Source organism: Podarcis cretensis (assembly GCF_951804945.1).
Source record: "Podarcis cretensis genome assembly, chromosome: 3".
NCBI classification, from domain to species: domain Eukaryota; kingdom Metazoa; phylum Chordata; class Lepidosauria; order Squamata; family Lacertidae; genus Podarcis; species Podarcis cretensis.
This window is the reverse complement of record NC_137172.1, coordinates 13,248,661-13,254,412: the sequence shown is the minus strand read 5'-3', so window position 1 is coordinate 13,254,412 and position 5,752 is coordinate 13,248,661. Positions and strand designations below refer to the sequence as shown.

The 5,752-nt window shown below is 45.9% G+C and overlaps 1 long non-coding RNA gene across 1 annotated transcript; it reads left to right on the top strand.

The window, feature by feature from the left end:
• Positions 1–2,020: 2,020 nt before the first annotated feature.
• LOC307212028 lies at positions 2,021–4,779 on the top strand. Its single transcript, XR_013836742.1, has 2 exons — positions 2,021–2,703; positions 4,273–4,779. It is a non-coding gene; the product is annotated as an uncharacterized lncRNA (long non-coding RNA).
• The last annotated feature ends 973 nt before the right edge of the window (positions 4,780–5,752 follow it).

The window sequence follows — 5,752 nt, the reverse complement described above, 5'->3', positions numbered from 1 at the left end:
TCTTCTGAATGTCAGGTAGATGTTTATCGCTTTGACATCTGATGGGAGGGCGTTCCACAGGGCAGGCGCCACTACCGAGAAGGGTCACATACGAAGCCCTGTAAAGGCATGATATAGTCCCTCCATTTAAATCAGTCTACCAGATCACTTAAACTTTTTTTTATATATAAATTTTTTATTGGATTTTCACATTTTATAAACACGGACACACATAAACAAAAACAACACATATAAGGTTTCATGTCCTTACTTTCCTAACCCCAGTTCTTGACCTCCCCCCACCCCCCCTTCATACATCCTAATTTAATTGAATTAACTCAGCAAGTTAATATCTCTCATCCTTTACATATTGTTGTTATATAAATATATTTTTTTAAAAAAAAAAAATACTTGATTCATATTACTTGGCCAAATTTTACTTATCCAATTTTCTTATAAATATTAAATCCTTTTCTAAGGTCGACCCAAATTCCTTCCACGAATTTCCCTTTTATCTTAAAAATAGGTCATAATAATCAAACACAAAGGTCATAAACATTTTTAAAATTCTTTCTCCCCCCCCCCCCGCCCCAGTTTCTGTCCCTTCCCAAATCAATGTCCACAAAAACAGTTTTTAGCCTGGATTCCTCACATCTGAGGCCTTCAAGTCTCTGTCAGTCTCTCTCTGCCGATTTTGTTGGTAGCCCTCTTTGTTGGTCATCGGGTCTCGAAGGAGTTCTAGCTCAGTCTCATCAGATTTTCTTCCATCCAAAATACTTGGTAACAGCTGCTGCGAAAGGTCAACTGATCTTCCATACTCAAAGAGGAAGCCCCAATCATATTTCTTGTTTCTTTTAAATTCAAGTATTCCAAGTGTTCCGGGAGCTTCCTCCCTCCTCTCTCGCATCTTTCGCAGATTTGTAATCCAAAAGTCTTCTTCTTTATGTTCTAACAATGTAGGCTTCTGGTTGGTACTCTCCATCTGTACATGCTCCACTCCTTGTTCCCTCTCCTCCTGTTCCAAAGTTATCTCTTCTAATTCGGCTGCAGATTTTTTTCCGGTCAAGTCCATTGTGCGTTCAGCAGAGTCACTTATTTTAGAATTCAAGGTTATAAGTTGTTTACTCATAGCCGTAGTCTGCTCCTGCAAAATTCCCACGAGAAAGAACATTCTTTCTATCTCTGCCTGTAATTTTCCATCTGCAGCCATTGTAGTGTTTCAATGTTTCCCCTAGGGGGATTCTGGTTACTTAATAGTCCTTTCCCAACAGTCCGTTACTTTGTTATTTCACTACTTTGTTCCCAACCTCTTTAATTCAAATGTAACATATTTAGTCCAGAGCAGTGTTAAATAATAAGATTTTTAACTTTCACTGCCCGTTTGACAGCTCCTTTGACAGCTGTCAAACTCCTGTTCCTTTTTCTCCAGCTCACATACAGGACACTCCCGGGTCTGGGGGGGGGGGGCGCGTTTAAACAAAAGCTTCTAAAATTCCACTTTTACTCTCCAGCACAAATCTTCTTCTGTCAAACTCATGAAAATATTATCTTTTAAAAAACACCGAAAAGAAAAAAAACTCTCCACCTTAGTTCTCTGATCCTTGCTTTAAATCTTCTGTAAGCAGGGGGGTGCGGACTTCCCTTTAGCACATCCCCTGATCGTGCCGAATTCAAAGGTAAAAATTTTAAAGTCCAAATTCCATTCTACTCACGGGTTAATTAAAGTCCGAATTTCAGGGAAGAAAGTCAGCGGTCTCCGGCCATGGCTCGCGGCTACGCTCCACTGCAGTAGCAGTCCACTCACAGCACCACGCCGCTCCCCGTACCCTCTCCGCAGCCTTTAAAAAGGCTCTTCGTGGGTCGGGGGGCGCTTAAGGTGCCCGCCGAGTCACCAAGTCCGCAGGCTTCAGCGCCTGCGGTTTCTGAGGGTCCCCGCGTCGCCGTCGCGGTAGAACCCTTCTCCAGCGGAGCCGATTCCCTCCGGAGCTCGGAGGGAATCCGCCATTAACCAGATCGCGCTAACCCGGAAGTCCCCAGATCACTTAAACTTGGTCCTCAACCCTCTCCTTAAAACATACATCCCCAGCTTCAATCCACAAATATCCACACAGCTTCGGTCAGCCAGCTTCCAAAGGTGAAGTTCAACAAGCTTACCTTCACAAACATCAGCCTGTTTCAGCCTTGCAGCACCTATCAGTTTCCAAATGCTAACTCCATCGCCTTTTACGCAGCAGCTCCTGCCAACTTGCTCCAGCTTCTGACCATGGATATTGGTTGCCTTCAAGCTGCAACCCCACTCAATTAGAGAACTTGCCTTCTCATCTCTCCAAAGCATCCTGCTACTAAATGATCACCTCCTTCCATCTACCAGTCCACCTACCTGTGGCAGGAAAACACCCAGCACTGGATGTCCCTGTGTTCTGATAGAGAAGAAAAATGCTTTGCCCTTGGTTTTCCTCCTTCATACCCACTCAGCTGACATGTGCTTTTGTGACATCACAAGTGTTCACAGCCAATGGCAACAGCTGGGGAGGCATCATTAAAACCTCCTCAGACCTCACAATGGTGGGCGCAGTTCAGCAGGGCTTTGTTCATTTGCCTGTTTGCAGCCTACCTCTTCCCTGTACTGACAACCAGGGAAGGGCACATCGTGAACCTGGGAATGGGGACATTTTTCACTGAAGCTAAAGAAAAGCAAAAAGAAATCTCTGAGCTTCTTCTTGGGTTGATGGTTAACTTTTGTTCTCTAGTAGCTCTGACAAGGTGTTTAACTATAGATCACATGGGAGGCTACTGAACTGCAAACCTGCCATCTTGGAAGGGTGGTAGCTGGAATCTTTTTCCCCCCGGACTCTGTGGGATTAAGGATGTAAAGCTCTTCATGAGCACCCAGCCTCAGGCTGTAATGGGGGCTGGAATATGGGAGAGACAGAGTTTTGATCTCAATCATGTTTAAAGTTATTTCTAAGAAGATGCTGAGTCTATGCTTGTATAAGCATGTGTTTTAGGGAATTATCTGGATGTATCTTTGATGTTTTTGTTCTGTTTTGGAGAAAGCTCTTCAAGTAAAGTTTTGAATAATAGCTAATGGGTGTGGACAATGTTTCATTGCAAAAGGAGCCAGTTTTTATGCATCTAGTCACTTCACACTGTGCAATATTAATATCTAATACAGTGGTACCTTGGGTTACATACGCTTCAGGTTATATATGCTTCAGGTTACAGACTCTGCTAACCCAGAAATAGAGCTTTAGGATAAGAACAGAAATTGGGCTCCGGCGGTGCAGTGGCAGCAGGAGGCCCCATTAGCTAAAGTGGTGCTTCAGGTTAAGAACAGTTTCAGGTTAAGAACGGACCTCTAGAACAAATTAAGTACTTAACCTGAGGTACCACTGTAGCCATCTCTCCATCCATTTAAGCAAGGAGCATTATCACAGATCAGGCAAAACCACTCAAAGAGAGGTAACAGCACAGCTGGTGAGGTGCTTAGTTTGGGGAGAGTCCCAGAGAGCTGGACAGAGTGGCCCTCAGCCTCAGGGCAAGATGGTTCCTCAGAAGCTCCTCTAGGAACACAGAAATCTGTCTTACATTGCATCAATCCCTTGGTCCACCTGGCTCAGGAACATCTACATCGACTAGCAGCTGCTATCTAGGGATTCAAGTGGAGAGTATTTCAAGCCTAGAGATGTCAGAGCTTAAACCTGGGACATTCTGCATGCAAAAGAGATTCTCTGCCACTGAACTATGGCCCTTCCCCACAACTGAATTACATGTGCCCCCTAATGTGTATCAATGCAACCCCCTGGGATTGGGTGTATGAAAAAAAGGCAGACAGGTGTGGGGCTCGTTGAAGGTAGGATGAGCTTGGTGGGCCAGTGCCCCATTCATCCTGATGGACCAGCCTCTGCTGGAGATAAGCCAAAGGAGGCAGAAGCTGGATGTGGTTGGATTGCTGGGAGTACATTACAACAGTGTTCCATTGACATCGCAGCCAAATTGTACAAATCCGGAGACCTTATTCACGCCAACACATCCAGAAAAGCAGTTCACGCTAGTCACCCAGAGAAGCAGCTACAATTTCAGGCACTTATCCAAACAGAAGAGAATCCCCCGACCTTTCAAGGCTGACCCATCACCAGCCATGATAAATGGCTGCACTGTCTTATAGACACAATGCACCAGCTTTGCGCTTTTCACTGCCTTGGTCAAAGTGGATAACTTATGGTCTCAATTTTCAGCGTCTCGGGCAATAAAACATTCACTAAACTCGTCCCGGCCTCTGATGTTTTGCAGGCACTGAAGACAGCCCTGGTCATGAGTAATGGTGTGTCTCGCCGTCTGGGGCAAGGAGGCTTTGGTTAGTTCAGGACTAAGGTTGTTTGCCTTCCTTGAGGTTCCACATGGGTCAGGCCTGAAGCATGTCTCAAGTCCCCTCTTCAGAACATCAGAGTGGTTTATGTCTTCCCTGGATTTGAACAGGGCCCATTTCCAAAAGTCTTGACAGTTGACAATCAGGGAATGATGGTGATGAACGTCAAGTTTCCTAGGCGGAATCTGCTGGTGAGCAAGCTTTCCAAATATAAAGTAGATTCCAATCTAAAGCAAGGGCTGCCAACCTCTGCACATTTCAATTTTGAAACAAATGACATGGGTGCAAGCCCCTCTGCTCACCTGTCCCCTGGTTGGCCACCAGGACACTGAATGAGATGGACCACTTGCCTGATCCCCCAGGGCTCTTCTTATGTCACGTCAAGCATTTTGTAAGAAGTGAGAAATAAATTCATCACTGAAGCAACGGCACCACCAAGTTCCTGGCCTTCAGCTTGCCCACTTGCTGCCCAAGATCCTTGCTTTCCCTGGGGCATGAGCACCCAACAGATTGGTTCCCAGAGCTATTGGAACATTGGTCCCAGTACATTTCTGAGCACAATTCAAAGTGTTGATGCTGACCGTTAAAGTCCTAAACGGCCTCAGCCCAGTATACCTGAAGGAGCATCTCCACCCCCATCGTTCAGCCTGAGGTCCAGCTCAAAGTGCCTTCTGGCAGTTCCCGCACTGCAAGAAGTGAGGTTACAGAGAACCAGGCAAAGGGCCTTCTTGGCAGTGGCACCCACCCTGTGGAACGCCCTCTCATTAGATGTCAAGGAAAGAAACAACTACAGTGGACACTCTGGTGGCGAACCCACAGCGTTGCGTCTGCACATGCACGGGTCACGATTCGGCACTTCTGCGCATGCACAAAGCACGATTTAGTACTTCTGCACATGTGCGAGCACCAAAACCTGGAAGTACCCCCATTCCCGTCCTTCCAGGTTCGCACAACCTGAAGCATCTGTAACCCGAGGTATGACTGTATCTGACTTTTAGAAGACATCTGAAGGCAGCCCTGTTTAGGGAAGTTTTTAATGTTTGATGTTTTATCGTGTTTTTAATATTCTGTTGGGAGCCGCCCAGAGTGGCTGGAGAGGCCCAGCCAGATGTGCGGGGTATGAATGGTAAATTATTTTTATTATTGTTATTGTCCTAGATTTCATGGCTATTTTGTTCCAGTTCAGTTTGAAACCTGTGGGGAGGTATATTTCCTTTCTGTCTCACGTACACACACACACACCTTTCTACACCTAATTATTTGTAGGCCGCACGGGCCTCGACAGCAGCCCCATCTGCAAAGGCGCCATGACATTCTCCCCGAGCTACCTGTCTTTCACACTTAATTTTCACACCAATGTCCCCTCTTGCTGAGAACACCAGTGCGCTGCAAGCGCACCTGGAG